Here is an 18,856-nt window from a genome sequence, read left to right as displayed (position 1 = left end):
TCCAGAGGAAAATAATTCAGGTCTGGGAAGGTGGCTTTACAATGCCAGGAACTCAGGATGCTTCAGCTCCTCACTCTACTATCCCTAGGGGGAGGTGCCATTCTCATGCTTACATGATGGCTGCTAAAGTTGGAGCCATCACCTCCACATCCCTAGAAACAGGAAGGAGAAAGCGAAAAGGCCAGGTACAAAAGTCTAAGATCACTGGTTGAGTCTACCACTCTTAAATAAGTCAGTGACTTCCACTTACATGTCATTGGCTAGAATTGTGTCACATAATCACCCTTAGCTTCAAGACAGACTGGGAAATGTAGTTTTTTTAACTGGACTCACTGACACCCTGAATAAAATTGAGATTCTCTTACTAAGAAAGAAGGGCAGAATGGATATTGGGAGGCATCAATCAGTCCCTGTCACACCCAGAAAAGACTTTGCCACTTGGGCTTGGGAACATATACAACAAGTAAGAAAGAAGACAATACTAATTCCTCTAGTAGGAGGTATCTATTCTTTGCCCAAGGCAGGGTTTGAATTTGAGCCCTTTTTCTATAAAGCCAACTAAGTAAATTTCTTTAATAACTTGCTATCACAGACTGAGCTTGCACTGCTTACCTGTGGAAAACTTCAACTACCAAGCTAATGTAAAAACTGATTCAGAACACATAGATTCCATATGACTCCAAAAGAGTCAACCAAAAAATGGCACCATAAGGACATATTCACAACCCAGGATATTAATGGGAATCCCAAAAGATAGAATACCCAAAAAGCTACTCCACCAAAGATAAATTCATAAATAAAAATTACAAAGCATATGAAGAAACCCAACACCATAAGAGATAGTTAGCAAATGCAACAAATTGTGAAGTAGAAATAATAAGACAATTTGGTATAGATTTTAAGATGAGTGTGTTTGTGTTTTTCAAAAGATTAAAGAAGAATTTGAATCCATAAGACAAAGGCAGAACATTATGGGAAAAACAACAGGCAGGTTTGAAAAGGTTCAAATAGAAATTCTGTAAGTGAAAAAAAGTCATTAAAATTAAAACCAGTGGACAGATAAAAAAACAAATTGGACTTACCTAAAAAGAGATTCCATGAACTTGAAGATGGAGAGATTTCCTCAGAATGCTGTGAAGAGAATTAAAGATATTGAAAAAAGAAAAAATAGGATAAGAAACATTAAGGTTAAACGAGAAAAAATAGATCCAAAAAATATTTAACAGGAGTTCCAGTAGAAAATAGCAATAATGGAGGGTCACAATATTCAGAGTTAATGGCCAAAAATTTTCCAGAATTAAAGAAAGGGGTATGTACCCTCCATTTGAAAAGAGCATACCAACTTCTGAGCAGAATATAAATAAACCCACATATTGCAGTGAAGCTGTAGAAGATCAAAGATTAAAATGAAAAATTTTAAACTACCAGAGAAAAAAAGGCAAGTACTAATAGACTTATGATTAGGAAATGATACTCAGACTGGCAGCATCCTGTTTATTAGCAACAATAGATGTCAGAAGACAATGGAGTCATATTTTCAAAGAGCTGTGGGAAAATAACTGTCAGCACTTAGAATCTTAAACCTAACTTGAAGCGTGAGGTGAAATAGTCATTTTCAGATCCACAAAGATTAAGAGGGTCTTTGACCCCCAGATTCTCCATGAGACACCTACTAAGGGATGCACTTCAATGAAGAAAAATGAGCCCAGAAATTAGAAAAACAGTAAGCAATCAATAAACAAATATTTATAAATACATGAATTTATATTTGACAATGATTGAATATAAATGAATAATTTGTGTACATTTGAAAACCCAAAACTAAATCTAAAATATGTAAATATTTGTAAGCCTAAATATTAAAACAAGAGCATGAAATACGGAAATTGAAAGTTCAGAGTAAAATTCAAAAGGGTGCTAATATCCTAGTTCAGAAGGAGAAGAGATATTTTGACTCACATTAGATTTTGATGGAAAAATGTAAGGGTACGTACGTATGTGAAAAATGTTAAGAAGAGAGGAGGGGCCAAGATGGCTGACTAGGTAGAGGCTACCTCGGATCCCTCTTGCAACAAAGACTCGGAAAAACAAGTGAATGGATCACATAAATGACAATCTACGAACCCTGACCATTAAACACAGATCTGAAGAGTTGACCTGAGTGACAGAGACTGAGAGCGAACAACCACGGGGAAGCAGCGACTGTTTTCGGAGCCTGGAGCCAGTGTCCCAGTCAGGAAACCTTGGCGCCGGGCTTTGGACTGGATGCAGGGAAGCTGAGCACCGCATCCTGTGACGGCGCAAACACGGGGCACAGCCCTAGCCCCCTGAACTGACCTCGGGGGAAGCCCAGCCAGTGCACGCAGGCAGTGCAATGACGCAGCTGACAGGAGGAGAAGTCACCGGGAGGCAGTGACTGGTTTTGGAGCCGGGAGTGCAGCGCCCCAGCAGGGGAACCTTGGCGCTGGGCTTTAGACTGGGAGCAGAGGAACTAACCACAGCTACACTGGAATTTCCTGAGCCAGAGAGTGAACTGCACTGCAGTTTTTCTTTCCTTTTTTTTTTTTTTTTTTTTGGTCTTTTCCTAACCCATTCTCCTGGCCTGAGAGAAGCAGCTACAAAAAACCCAGGGACCAAAAATCCTTCCCTAATTGGACTAAAAACACAGAACCAGCTCTAGCCAAGCATATGTGATCCACAGTCTTGGGCTTTCATCCCTACAAGGAACAAGGTGGTTATTACAGTGCAAAGGCATTTCTGATAGGGATCTGACTGTAATTGTTTTAGCGGATTACTGGAAAGACAAGTTTCCCAGGTCTGATATCTCTGCGTATTCAGCAGAGCCCTCACTGACCCACAACAGGGAACTGAGGGCTGAAGCTCCCCCCAGACCACCTAGCCTCCTGCCCTAGGGGTCTAAAGAGGGTGACATCTACCAATTTGCAGAGGTACTTGCATTGGGGGCCTAAGGTACAGCTGCAGAGCCCACCACCAAGGTGCTTTAGGAATAGAGACACACTTACCTCACTGACACTTGGGGGAAGCCTGTCAGCATCCTGCCCCCCCGGAGTGTGAACCCCTGCTGCTACTAGAATCTGGTGCACACAACTATCACCACTACTTCTCTAGCTGGATAGGTGACAGTCTGCACCACACACTTGATGACCCAAAATCAGATTCTACTCAAGAATAGTGAATAGACTCAGGCATATATACCTGGCAACAGCCCAAACCAGCTGGTAATAGGACATAAGTGAGTCAAGGGCTATAACAATCAAGACAGCACAATCTAGTAGCCCATCTACGTATATTGAAAGCAAACAAAACAAGATAAGACTCAGTGAGCAAATATAGAATAAATCACTACAATATCTTAGTGATGGCTTGGAGACAGCAGTCGATATCAAACCACATAAAGAAGCAGACCATGATTGCTTCTACAACTCCCCAGACTAAAGAATCAAAATCTTTCCCAAATGAAGATACAATCCTGGAATTGCCAGATACAGAATATAAAAAACTAATTTACAGAATGCTTCAAGACATCAGGGATGACCTCAGAAATGAAATAAAGCAAGCAACAGAAAAAGCCAAGGAACACACTGATAAAGCAGTTGAAGAATTCAAAAAGATTATTCAAGAACATAGTGGAAAAATTAATAAGTTGCAAGAATCCATAGAGAGCATTCAGAAATCCAAAAGATTAACAATAAAATTACAGAATTAGACAACGCAATAGGAAGTCAGAGGAGCAGACTCAAGCAATTAGAATGCAGAGTGGGAGATCTAGAGGACCAGGGAATTGACACCAATATAGCTGAAAAAAAATCAGATAAAAGAATTTAAAAAAATGAAGAATCATGTGGGACTCCATCAAGAAGAATAACTTGCGTGTGATTGGAGTCCCAGAACAGGGAAGGATAACAGAAACACAGAGAGAATAGTTGAATATCTGTTGGCAGAAAACTTCCCTGACATCATGAAAGACGAAAGGATATCTATCCAAGATGCTCATCGAACCCCATTTAAGATTGATCCAAAAAGAAAATCACCAAGACATATTATCAACAAACTTGCCAAAACCAAACATAAAGAGAAAGTTTTAAAAGCAGCCAGGGATAAAAAAAAAAAGGTCTCCTACAAAGGATAATCAATAAGAATAAGCTCAGACTACTCAGCAGAAACCATGCAGTCAAGAAGGCAATGGGATGACATATATAGAGCACTGAAGGAGAAAAACTGCCAGCCAAGGATCATATATCCAGCAAAACTCTCTCTGAAATATGAAGGCGAAATTAAGACATTTACAGATAAACACAAGCTTAGAGAATTTGCAAAAACCAAACCAAAGCTACAAGAAATACTAAAGGAAATTGTTTAGGCAGAAAACCAATAATATCAGATACCAGCACAACACAAGGTAACAGAACAGAGCATCCTGATATCAACTCAAATAGGGAAATCACAAAACAAATTAAGATTAATTAAAAAAAAACAAACGCTAAAACAGGGAATCATTGAAGTCAATATGTAAAAGATCACAATAATCAAAAAGAGGGACTAAATACAGGTGGCATAGAACTGCCATATGGAGAGGGATACAAGGCGATAAAGGACATTACAAGTTAGGTTTTTACTTAGAAAAATAAGGGTAAATATTAAGGTAACCACAAAGAGGTACAACAACTCCATTAACTCAAAATAAAAACCAAGAAAAACATAACAACTCAGCAAACATAATGTTAGTCAAATACTATGAAAATGAGGAACACACAATTTACAAAGAAAAACGTGTCAGCAAAAAAAAAAAAAGTGGAAAAATGAAATTGTCAACAACACACATAAAAAGGCATCAAAATGACAGCACTAAACACATACTTATCTATAATTACTCTGAATGTAAATGGACTAAACGCACCAATAAAGAGAGAGTCTCAGACTGGATAAAGAAACACGATCCGTCTGTATGCTGCCTATAAGAGACACACCTTAGACTTAGAGACACAAACAAACTAAAACTCAAAGGATGGAAAAAAATACATCAAGCGAACAATAAGCAAAAAAGAGCAGGAGTAGCAATATTAATTTCTGACAAAATAGACTTTAAAGTTAAATCCACCACAAAGGATAAAGAAGGACACTACATAATGATAAAAGGGACAATTGACCTGGAAGATATAACCATATTAATTATTTATGCACCCAATGACAGGGCTGCAAGATACATAAACCTTAACAGAACTGAAAAGTGAGATAGACACCTCCACAGTTATAGTAGGAGACTTCAACACACCACTTTCGGAGAAGGACAGGACATCCAGTAAGAAGCTCAACAGAGACATGGAAGACCTAACTGCTACAATCAACCAACTTGACCTCGTTGACTTACACAGAACACTCCACCCAACTGCTGCAAAGTATACTTTTTCTTCTAGCGTACATGGAACATTCTCTAGAATAGACCACATATTAGGTCATAAAACAAACCTTTGCAGAATCCAAAACATCAAAATATTACAAAGCATCTTCTCAGACCACAAGGCCATAAAAGTGGAAATCAATAACAGAAAAATTAGGGAATAGAAATTAAATACTTGGAAACTGAACAATACCCTGCTGAAAAAAGACTGGGTTATAGAAGACATTAAGGAGGGAATAAAGAAATTCATAGAATGCAACAAGAATGAAAATACTTCCTATCAAAACCTCTGAGACACAGCAAAAGCAGTGCTCAGAGGTCAATTTATATCAATAAATGCACACATACAAAAAGAAGAAAGAGCCAAAATCAGAGAACTGTCCCTACAACTTGAACAAATAGAAAGTGAGCAACAAAAGAATCCATCAGGCACCAGAAGAAAACAAATAATAAAAATTAGAGCTGAACTAAATGAATTAGAGAACAGAAAAACAATTGAAAGAATTAACAAAGCCAAAAGCTGGTTCTTTGAAAAAATGGATAAACCATCGGCCAGACTGACTAAAGAAATACAGGAAAGGAAACAAATAACCCGAATAAGAAATGAGATGGGCCACATCACAACAGACCCAACTGAAATTAAAAGAATCATATCAGATTATTACGAAAAATTGTACTCTAACAAATTTGAAAACCCAGAAGAAATGGATGAATTCCTAGAAAAACACTACCTACCTAAACTACCACAATCAGAAGTAGAACAACTAAATAGACCCATAACAAAAAAAGAGATTGAAACGGTAATCAAAAAAACTCCCAACAAAAAAATGCCCTGGCCCAGATGGCTTTACAGCAGAGTTCTACCAAACTATCAGAGAAGAGTTAACACCACTACTACTAAAGGTATTTCAAAGCATAGAAAATGACGGAATACTACCCAACTCATTCTATGAAGCCACCATCTCCCTGACACCAAAACCAGGTAAAGACAACACAAAAAAAGAAAATTACAGACCTATATCCCTCATGAACATAGATGCAAAAATCCTCAACAAAATTCTAGCCAACAGAATTCAACAACATATCAAAAAAATAATCCACCACGACCAAGTGGGATTTATACCAGGTATGCAAGGCTGGTTTAATATTAGAAAAATCATCAATGTAATCCACCATATAAATAAAACAAAAGACAAAAACCACACGATCTTATCAATTGATGCAGAAGAGGCATTTGACAAAGTCCAACACCCATTTATGATTTAAAAAAACTCTCAGCAAAATAGGAATTGAAGGAAAATTCCTCAACATAATAAAGGGCATCTATACAAAGCCAACATAACTAAATGGAGAGAGCCTGAAAGCATTTCCCTTGAGAACGGGAACCAGACAAGGATGCCGTTTATCACCGCTCTTATTCAACATTGTGCTAGAGGTCCTAGCCAGAGCAATTAGGCTAGACAAAGAAATAAAGGGCATCCGGATTGGCAAGGAGGAAGTAAAATTATCTCTATTTGCAGATGACATGATCCTATACACAGAAAACCCTAAGGAATCCTCCAGAAAACTACTGAAACTAATAGAAGAGTTTGGCAGAGTCTCAGGTTATAAGATAAACATACAAAAATCACCTGGATTCCTCTACACCAACAAAAAGAACATCGAAGAGGAAATAACCAAATCAATACCATTCACAGTAGCCCCCAAGAAGATAAAATACTTAGGAATAAATCTTACCAAAGATGTAAAAGACCTATATAAAGAAAACTACAAAGTACTACTACACTAAAAAGGACCTACTTAAGTGGAAAAACATACCTTGCTCATGGATAGGAAGACTTAACATAGTAAAAATGTCTATTCTACCAAAAGCCATCTGTACATACGATGCACTTCCGATCCAAATTCCAATGACATTTTCTAATGTGATGGAGAAACAAATCACCAACTTCATATGGAAGGGGAAGAAGCCTCGGATAAGTAAAGCATTACTGAAAAAGAAGAAGAAAGGGGGAGGCCTCACTCTACCTGATTTTAGAACCTATTATACAGCCACAGTAGTCAAAACAGCCTGGTACTGGTACAACAACAGGCACATAGACCAGTGGAACAGAATTGAGAACCCAGATATAAATCCATCCACATATGAGCAGCTGATATTTGACAAAGGCCCAGTGTCAGTTAATTGGGGAAAAGATACTCTTTTTAACAAATGGTGCTGGCATTACTGGATATCCATTTGCAAAAAAATGAAACAGGACCCATACCTCACACCATACACAAAACTAACTCCAAGTGGATCAAAGAGCTAAATATAAAGACTAAAACGATAAAGATTAGGGAAGAAAAAATAGGGACAATGTTAGGAACCCTAATACAAGGCATAAACAGAATACAAAACATTACCAAAAATGACGAAGAGAAACCAAATAACTGGGAGCTCCTAAAATCAAACACCTATGCTCATCTAAAGACTTCACCAAAAGAGTTAAAAGACCACCTACAGATTGGGAAAGAATTTTCAGCTATGACATCTCCGACCAGCGCCTGATCTCTAAAATCTATATGATTCTGTTAAAACTCAACCACAAAAAGACAAACAACCCAATCAAGAAGTGGGCAAAGGATATGAACACACACTTCACTAAAGAAGATATTCAGGCAGCTAACAGATACATGAGAAAATGCTCTCGATCATTAGCCATTAGAGAAATGCAAATTAAAACAAGATGAGATTCCATCTCACTCCAACAAGGCTGGCATTAATCCAAAAAATACAAAATAATAAATGTTGGAGAGGCCGCAGAGAGATTGGAACTCTCATACACTGCTGGTGGGAATGTAAAATGATACAACCACTTTGGAAATCTATCTGGTGTTTTCTTAAAAAGTTAGAAATAGAACTACCATTCAACCCAGAAATCCCACTCCTCGGAATATACCCTAGAAAAATAAGAGCCTTCACACAAACAGATATATGCACACCCATGTTTATTGCAGCTCTGTTTACAATAGCAAAAAGCTGGAAGCAACCAAGGTATCCATCAACGGATGAATGGATAAATAAATTGTGGTATATTCACACAATGGAATACTACGCATCGATAAAGAACAGTGACGAATCTGTGAAACATTTCATAGCATGGAGGAACCTGGAAGGCATTATGCTGAGCGAAATTAGTCAGAAGCAAAAGGACAAATATTGTGTAAGACCACTATTATAAGATCTTGAGAAATAGTATAAACTGAGAAGAACACATACTTGTGTGGTTATGAGCGGGGGAGGGAGCGAGGGTGGGAGAGGATTATTTACTGATTAGTTAGTAGATAAGAACTACTATAGGTGAAGGGAAGGACAATACTCAATACACAGAAGGTCAGTTCAACTGGACTGGACCAAAAGCAAAGAAGTTTCCTGGATAAACTGAATGCTTCAAAGGTCAGCGGAGCAAGGGCGGGGGTTTGGGGACTATGGCTTAAGGGGACTTCTAAGTCAATTGCCAAAATAATTCTATTATGAAAACATTCTGCATCCCACTTTGAAATGGGGCGTCTGGGGTCTTAAATGCTAACAAGCGGCCATCTAAGATGCATCAATTGGTCTCAACCCACCTGGATCAAAGGAGAATGAAGAACACCAAGGTCACACGACAACTAAGAGCCCAAGAGACAGAAAGGGCCACATGAACCAGAGACTTACATCATCCTGAGACCAGAAGAACTAGATGGTGACCGGCCACAACCGATGACTGCCCTGACAGGGAGCACAACAGAGAACCCCTGAGGGAGCAGGAGATCAGTGGGATGCAGACCCCAAATTCTCATAAAAAGATCAGACTTAATGGTCTGACTGAGACTAGAGGAATCCCGGCGGTCATGGTCCCCAAACCTTCTGTTGGCCCAGGACAGGAACCATTCCCGAAGACAACTCATCAGACATGGAAGGGACTGGACAATGGGTTGGAGAGAGATGCTGATGAAGAGTGAGCTACTTGTATCAGGTGGACACTTGAGACTGTGTTGGCATCTCCTGTCTGGAGGGGAGATAGGAGGGTAGAGAGGGTTAGAAACTGGCAAAATTGTCACGAAAGGAGAGACTGGAAGGGCTGACTCATTAGGGGGAGAGTAGGTGGGAGTATGGAGTAAGGTGTATATAAGCTTATATGTGACAGACTGACTTGATTTGTAAACATTCACTTAAAGCTCAATAAAAATTATTTTAAAAAAATAAATGATTATGCATTATCACAGTTCAGCAATTCTTGGTCATAATCATTTAATTTTTTAAAAGTAAATTTTAAGTCTTTTTGTATATTTTCAACTAGAGAGATATATTTTTAAAACTTTTAAATGTCTTAATTTATAGATACCACTGATAATAAACAGTGTTAATAACCCTTTTTTAAAAAAAGTAAGAAGAATGATTACAATATAGAAATAAGCTGTTTCTCTCCCAAACCAATAGTGAGGGAGGGAAACCAAAAAAACCTTTTTAATGCAACAGAAAAGCAGTAGAGGGCAAAGAGGTAAAAAGTATGGTTATCAGAAAACCCCTGTCTTAGGTCAGGATAGAGGCTTCTCCTGATTCACATAGCTGCAGGGGCTTGCAAACCCAAGATTGGCAGGTGAGAAAGCAAGGCTCTTCCTCACAGGCTGTGAAGACCAACGAACCCCAAGATAAGCAGGCAAGACCACAGGTAAGCTGCTAGCTCAAGTCCCAAGAACCAGAGATCAGACAAACAGGAGCCAGCTGCAAGATTCAGCGACAGCAAAAGCCCACGAGCCTTGCCAGGATGTCCACTTATATTCAATGCAGACCACATGCTCAAGGAAATCCCCTTTCAAATGACTGGCTACTCACATCGGATCCCATCATGAGGGTGATCACATTATATCAAATCTCTACATGGAAGTGATCACATCATACGACTGCCAAACCACTGAGAATCATAAGTTGACACACAGTCTTAACTATCATAACCCCTAATAAGGTGTTAGGAAACCCTGGTGGTGTAGTGGTTAAGTGCTATGGCTGTTAACCAAAAGGTTAGTGGTTTGAATCCAACAGGCACTCCTTGGAAACTCTACGGGGCAGTTCTACCCTGTCCTATAAGGCCATTATCGGCAACGGGTTAATAAGATGTTAGAATTACCCCAAATATATTAGAAATCATGATAACATGAATGGACTAAACTCATGTAAAAGAGTCTGTAAATTAGTATTTTTTAAAAATGGGCTATATGATGTTTGTAAGGCATACTCAAAAACAAAACAAAAAAAAACATCAAAGTCAAATACGAAAGATGGAAAAAAAACTTACTAAGTAAATGAATAACTAAAAGAAATTTGGTAAAGTAATGCTAAAATCTGACAAAATAAAATTTTAGGCAGTGAATATTAACAGGGATAAAGAGTAAATTTTCTTGATTATGAACACTCTGATAAGAATAGAAAACAATCAGGAAATCACCTGTCCTTTTGATATCAAAAAGTGGAAAGAAATAAAGGAAAAATTGACAAATGTCCAATTATAGGCTTTAATATACTTTTTGCAGAAAATGTTCAAGTAGACAAAATTCTAGTGAGGATTTAGAAAAACTGAAAAACACAATTAAAAACCTGATAAAAATGTTTGTGTGTGTGTGTATACACAAATATATATGCTCACACACATATATGTGCCCTAAAGATAAAGAATACATTCGTTTGTTTGTCTTTAATATTGGAGAAGCTACTTGATCTCTTTTTGTTGTAAAAGGAGGACAAGAATACTTACTTTAATAGGTTAAGGAACAGATAAAGCACCTGACCAAAGGAGGCACTCCCTAACGGTAATACTTTTATAAGCTAAAATGTCACCTGGCAAACAGGGTACTTACCACAAGTATTTGAATGTTAATGTTATGCAATCATAGTAATATCAAATAAGTACTTTTATTTCCATGATCTGTTTATACTGTACAAACACTGTTGAAAAGCACTCTACAAGTCCACAGTACATTTTACATTTACTTTAAAAATATATCCCTTTATAAAATATCTGTAGAACATTGGCATATACACACGTAACAAAACTCTCAAAGCACATCACCAATTTTGTGATAACAAGAATGCGTCCAAGTGTCATCAATTCCACAACCACAAGTCACCATTTGAGTTTTAAATGCGTACACAGGTTTCAAATAAAAAACGAATTCTTCAGTGGAAAATTCCTAGGACAATACCTACTAATTAACACACATACTTTCACAGAGATGTTGTGTATCAATTTAATTTGTCCAAAGAAACATTTCGACAATTTTCACAGTCCAGAAATTCTTGTCATTTGTTTTCTACTTTTTTCTTTTTTGCTGGTTCTCCTGATTCCATCTTGCCCCTTTTAGACCTATGCGCTTCTTTTTCATCATCTGATTCCATTGTCCTCTCTCTCTGGTAGAAGCCTGGCTTTCTTAGCATCCTGGGGGGACATCACCATGGTTCTCATATATTGCCACATCCAGCTCTGGAGGTGGTGGTTTCTTCTCAGCAGTGTAGGTCTCCGGAGGTGGTACATAGTTTGACTTCCATATTTTGAATTCTTTTGGAGGCACAAAAGAATCCAGTCTCAGAGACACCACGCCAAGGCTGATCGCTTCAGGAGGCTGCAGCAGACACCGTCCTGGAGGCAGCACCATAGGCGCTTCGGCGTCAAAGGGAAGGGGTCTCGGGGAGAAGCTCCTCCGGCGCCTTGACGACGTGCTCTCCCAGTCTGTCCGCTTGTTGAGCGGACCGCAGAGAAAGGCCGGGCGAGGCGCGCTCCATAGCTGCTCCTCGGGTCCCGCAGCCGCTCCTCCGCCCTGTTGGCACAGCCGCCCGCAGGCTTCGCGGGACTGGGGGCCCTGCGTCTTGTCTCCTCCGGCTCGCTGTCGTCTTCCTCGGACGAGGAGCCTTGAGCTGCTCCTCCTTAAGCCGTGAAATAACTCAAGGGGATCTTCTCTTCAACAGCCACAACTGCGTCGCGCGGTGACCAAGCGAGAACACGTTTTTTTAAATACGCACATGGTGCCTTACCCATTTACCCCTTGCCGTCTAGTCGATTCCAGCTCATAGCGACCCTATAGGACAGAGTAGAACTGCCCCATAGGGTTTCCAAGCAGCGCCTGGTGGATTGGAACTGCCGGTGTTTTGGTTAGCAGCACCATGGAATTCCCACTCACTGTGCTGTCTCAGGTATCCAATGCTGATATAACAGAAATACCACAAGTGGATGACTTTAATGAAGAGGAATTTATTCTCTCACAGCCAGGAGGCTAGAAGTCCGAATTTAGGGTGCCTGCTCCAGGGGAAGTCTTTCTCCCTCTGTCAGATCTGGGAGAAGATCCTTGTCATCAATCTTCCTCGGTGGGGGAGCTTCTCAGCTCAGGGACTTCATGCCACCAAGAAAGAAGAGCCAGGAGAATAGTGTGTCCTTTGGACCCAGGAAGGCAAAAGTCCAAAATGGGTCTCCTACACTCATGTACATTGCAGCATTAATCACAATAGCCAAAAGGTGGAAACAACTCAAATGTCTATCAACAGATGAACGGATAAAAAAAAAAAATCATATATCCATACAATGGAATAGTACTGGGCCGTAAAGACAAATGAAGTTCTGATACATTTTAGGACATGAATGAACCTTATAAACGTTATGCCAGGAGTGAAATAAATCAGACACAAAAGGACACATATTGTATAATCCCACTTACATGAAATATCCAGAATAGACAAATGTATAGAGACAAAAGTTTAATAGGGGTTATTAGGGGTTAGGGTAGGGGGAAGGGGAAAAGATATTACTTAAGGGGTACCGCGTTTCTGTTTAGAGTGATCAAAAGCATTTAAAAATGGAGAGGTGATGGTTGCACAACACGGTAAATGTCACTAATTCACTGAATTATACGCTTAAAAATGGTTACAATGGAAAATAAAATTTTAAAAATTATGGCTGACTCTGGTAATTTGAAAAATATTTCTAATGTTGTAGCATTGGTGAAGAACTTTTGAGGAAGAATGATGAAAGCTGCTGATAGTAGCATTGGTAAGGTACCTCAAGAAGAAATGAGCCTATAAAAGAAACGGCTGGTTTGCAAATAGAGTTGAGGGGAAATAGAGGTGGTGCTGAAATTTTGGGACTTCAGAATGAAAACTGTTTATTCCTACCATATGAAAGGCATGGCCATGAAAACAGCCTCAGGACAAACACCAAATAGCTGATGCTGCCATTAAGACACAGGCTGTATCAGTCACATTTTGCTGCATGACAAATCACCCCAAAACTTAATGGCTTAAAGCAACAAGGATTTTTATTATTTCTCATGATTCTATGGGATGACTGAGCAGCTTTTCTGGTCCAGACTGGCTAGCTGGGCTGGGGCTGAATGATCTAAGAAAGCCTCACTCACCTGTTTGGTAGTTGGCAGACTGAGTGATTTAAGGAGACCACAGCTGAAGCTGCTGGTCTCTGCTCCATGTGGCTACCCTAGGCTTCTTCACATGTGGTAGAAGAGTTTTTTAAGAACAGGAAGAGAAAGTGAACCCTTTTTAGTCTCTGTTTTCATCACTTTGCAAAGAGCAAGTCACCTGGCTAAACCCAGATTGAAAGAGTGAGATGGGAGGACTTGCAAAATCACAATGCAAAGTGGTGTGCATACAGAATTGAAGGAATTTTTGTCTAATTTTGCTATCTACCACACAGCCACACAGCCTTCCAGCATAGACCAGAGCAAGGGTGTGGCTATCACACCCTTTCATTAATACCTCTGAAAGGATTAAGGTGGTGCCTATAGGCCTATTCACCTACACAAAAGGGTTTCTAGAATGATTGAGTGTGGTGCCACAGAAGCCTGATATGTCTGTTAGTAAGTTCCTGTTATTAAGTCTACAGAGAAGTAAGAAAGAATTGTGGGTGTGGCTTTTGGCCCATGAAATTGACTGAAACCAAATACATAGAAACAAATCAGTTTTGAGAGAGCTATTTTGGCAAAGTGCCCCAACCTAGAAGGAAAGACCCCCACTTTCTACAAGTGAGACGGAAACTAAGAAAAAGTCTCTCAGCCAACGCAAAGGTCATATTCTTCAATTTCCACCTTCAGCATCAGCTGAGTGTGGCAAATTTCTCATAAAATCTATTCTCACATCTCTTAGATATGATTTCTTGTGGTCAACCCACATTTACACATCCAGAGTGGACAGACATTGGTGAACAGTCTGGGCTGTCCTGAGAACAATCTGTGATCCCAAAAAGACTCTTTTCTAGGAGTAAGGCCACACTCTAAAAATAAAGGCAAAGCTGAAATTGACCCACCAAAACAAAGCCTAAAATCAAACTTCAACAAGATAGGGCTCTCTATTAGTAATTTAATTGCCTGCCAGAACAAAATATAATATTCTTTATGGGAATATATTATAATTCAGGTCCTGTACAACGTATCACTCAGAATGCCTAACATAAAATTAAAAAATTACTAGACAGGCAAGGAAGCAGAAAAAAAAAGTAGCCAATAATCTAAAGATAAAAGTCCATACAAGCAATTTTTTCCTTTTATTGGTAGCTTCCTCATGCAATTTCTAACTCTGTGATATACTAGAGTTCATTTTTCGCTCTGAGTTACCTAATTAACAACTCTAGGGTTGCTATAGGGTCCCGATGAGTCGAAATCAACTCGATGGGAATGGGTTTTTTTTTTTTTATTGTGCTGTAAGTGAAAGTTTACAAATCACTTTGCTATACACCCCTAATTGCTCTCCCTCTGATGAGGTAGCACAGTTCTTCCCTCCACTCTCTCTCCTCATGTCCATTTGGGTAGCTTCTGGCACCCTCTGCCCTCTCATCTCCCCTCCAGACAGGAGATGCCAACATAGTCTGAAGTGTCCACCTGGTGCAAGTAGCTCACTCATCAGCATCTCTCTCCAACCCATTGTCCAGTCCAATCCATGTCTGACGAGTTGGCTTCAGGAATGGTTCCTGTCTTAGGATAACAGAAGGTCTGGTGACCATGGCTTCCGGGGTCCTTCTAGTTCCCATCTGACCATTAAGTCTGGTCTTTTTACGAGAATTTGGGGTCTGCATCCCACTGCTCTTCTGCTCCCTCAGGGGTTCTCTTTTGGGTTCCCTGTCAGGGCAGTCATCAGTTGTGGCTGGGCACCATCTAGTTCTTCTGGTCTCAGACTGGTGTAGTCTCTTGTTTACGTGATCCTTTCTGTCTCTTAGGTTCATAATTACCTTGTGTCTTTGGTGTTCTTCATTCTTCCTTGCTCCCGGTAGGCTGAGACCAATTGATGAATCTCAGATGGCCGCTTGCTAGCGTTTAAGACCCTAGACGCCACTCTCCAAAGTGGGATGCAGAATGTTTTCTTAATAGATTTTATTATGCCAATTGACTTAGATGTCCCCTGAAACCATGGTCCTCAAACCCCCACCCCTGCTACGCTGGCCTTTGAAGCGTTCAGTTTATTCAGGAAACTTCTTTGCTTTTGGTTTAGTCCAGTTGTGTTGACCTCTCCCATATTGTGTATTGTCTTTCCCTTCACCTAAAATAAAACTTATCTACTATCTAATTAGTACCTCCTCCCTCCTTCCCTCCTTCCCCCCCTCATAACCATCAAAGAATATTTTCCTCTCTGTTTAAATTCTCCAGTTCTTATAATAGTAGTCTTAAACAATATTTGTCCTTTTGCAATTGACTAATTTCACTCAACACAATGTCTTCCAGATTTCTCCATGTTATGAAATGTTTCATGGATTCATCACTGTTCTTTATCAATGCGTAGTATTCCATTGTGTGAATAAACCATGATTTATTTATCCATTCATCCATTGATGGGCACCTTGGTTGCTTCCAACTTTTTGCTATTGTAAACAGTGCTGCAATGAACATGGGTGTGCATATATCTGTTTGTTTAAAGGCTCTTATTTCTCTAGGATATGTTCCAAGGGGTGAGATTGCTGGATTGTATGGTAGTTCTATTTCTAGTTTTTTAAGGAAGGGCCAAATCGATTTCCAAAGTGGTTGTACCATGGGAACGGGTTTTTTTGGTTTATATCCAGATAACAATTCTTTATATCAATTTTTCATATTAAATTCTATCTTTTCAAATAACTAATATGGTTTCTCTCTTCTCACTGGGCCAAGCAAAAAGAATAACAACAGCAATAAATTGAAACATATCAACTATGTTAATATTCGTGAATCCATAATGATACTTTTCAAAAATTTTTGCCCGTAGAGGATGCTTGGAAACCAACTCATTATTCTGAAAACTGGTAAATAAAGGTGCAAAATTCAAGTATTTATGCTATCCTTTCTATATGAACTGTTACTTGTGGTCACTAAATAATTGATGAAAAAATTTCATTATAGAAGGAGTCTAGTTAATAAAGAAGGAATGATAGAATTAGATATCAAAATATTGCAATCCCTAATGAAATAATGAAGATTGTAAGTGGCTCCTAAAACCATCAGGTGAAAAACTAACAGGAAAGTTTATAATTGCTGTTAACACCTGAATCTGCTGATCAATACTAACACTATAAAAAGAAAAACAAGTAGACATTACGTCACCACTGATAGACATACTTAATACCACTTATAAAGAATTTTCACACACACCAAATCCAAACCTCAACCTGACCAACCCAATAAATCTACTACCAATTTATAGGAAATACAAGATGGAAAGGAACTTATTAAACAACAGGAGTGCCACCAGCAAAACCAGAATGTGGGAAATTCTATATAAGTGACCTCATTTCTTCAACAAGAACAACAAAAAATTTTCAAGGAAAAAAAAAAAAGATGGAGGGAAAACATAGATTAATGGAGATTTCAGAAGTATATCAACAAAATGCAATGTATGGACCTTATTAGACCCTGATTTGAACAAAACAATTGTTTTTTTTAAAGGAAAGAAAATCATGAATGAGAATCAGAAAAACGTGAAGTATTGAATATTTGATGCTGTTAAATAACTGTTAATTTCTAAATGATGTAAGGCTATTATGGTTATTTTAAGTTCTTATTTTTTAGAGTTACATAACTGTTAATGGGGTTTGCTCAAAATAATCCAGTGGTAGAGATGGAGGTAGTGGGTAAGGGTATAGATGAAACAAGAATGCCTATGAGCAGATAATTGCTGAAACTGGGTGATGGGTATAATGGGCTCATTATATTCTTTTTTCTTCTTAATATTTGGCATTTGCTATCACAAAATGTTTTAAAAATAAGATAACTTTAAAAAAAAGGGAATGAGGTAAAAGGGGAGTTTGGTGACAAAAATATTTGTTTTTCTGAAATAGGAAAAAATTTTAAAGAAATTTAAAATAACACCATTGTATTAAAATCCATACTAGTTATGGGGTAGCCATGAGTTAGAGCCAACTGAAAGGCAACTAACAACGACACCAATAAAAAAAAAAAAAAAAAAAAAACTGCTGCTTTATATCAGGCTAGAGAGGTCACTGAGTCCTTTCCCTCCTTTTGAGAGTATTATATGAAATTATGAGTTTTCTTCTAGATGGTTTTTTTCTTTACGTTGATAACCCTTTTCATGAATGAAATACCTAACAACAACAAAAAATCAATGTTAGTAACAGTTAAAAAATAAAAGTATCCCCACAGAAAATCTCATCAGTGATGTAGAGGACTAACCTGAAAATTTCTCTGAAAATACTGAGGAAAAAACAGAAATGAAACAATTTGTGAAAAGATATCAGATATTGAGAATAGACAATTGAATTCTGCCTGTCAATAATTGGTGTATTTTTTTTTTTATCAGTAGCCAGTGAGTAAGACACACACTGGTCCAGACATCAGAGAGGCAAAACTTAATCTTCCATTAATAATCTTTTAATAGAAGGTGATTTAGGGCAGCATGATTCTATTTCTTACTCTTCCTCCCTCCCAGGTCTTCAGACTATAAAATATTGCTTGTGAATTTTTTATAACTCTTCACTTCTCAACTTTCACAAATCTCTTAATTTTTTCTGGTCTTGTTTTATGTGGTAGACATTTTTGGTTTGTTCACCCAGTTGTCAAGTCGATTCCGACCCCATGAGTTGGAATTGACTCAACGGCACTGGGTTTGGTTTGGTTTTTTTCACCCAGTCCTTGTCTCTGGGAGAGGTTGTGCCAGACAGAGGTGCCCCAGGCAGTCTGGTAATCTGACACTTCTTCACACCTGTGTTTTTTTAATTTGGTTAAGTGTCTATGTGGTGGGGTTGGATGGGTGCTGTCTACTTTAGAGACATTAGGGAGACCCCTGGGAGGTGAGCAGTTAACTGGGACCTTATTTTCCATTTATTCCAGAGATGTTTTAGCTCTCCTTACAGAGATTCATTAGGATTTTGTTGGATATCCTGGTACCCAGAAGGGATATCCAAGAGACAAGCAAGAGTCCCATTAAATCTCAAGCCACAG

General features: G+C 38.7%; 1 pseudogene; it reads right to left on the bottom strand.

Annotated features, from left to right (window-relative positions):
• Nucleotides 1–11,300: 11,300 nt before the first annotated feature.
• LOC100672539 (UPF0690 protein C1orf52-like) lies at nucleotides 11,301–12,539 on the bottom strand (annotated as a pseudogene).
• Between the last annotated feature and the right edge of the window lie 6,317 nt (nucleotides 12,540–18,856).

This window comes from Loxodonta africana, chromosome 18, assembly GCF_030014295.1.
Source record: "Loxodonta africana isolate mLoxAfr1 chromosome 18, mLoxAfr1.hap2, whole genome shotgun sequence".
Taxonomy (NCBI): Eukaryota; Metazoa; Chordata; class Mammalia; order Proboscidea; family Elephantidae; genus Loxodonta; species Loxodonta africana.
The sequence above is the reverse complement of the archived record's forward strand: the minus strand, read 5'-3'. Positions and strand labels throughout refer to the sequence as shown.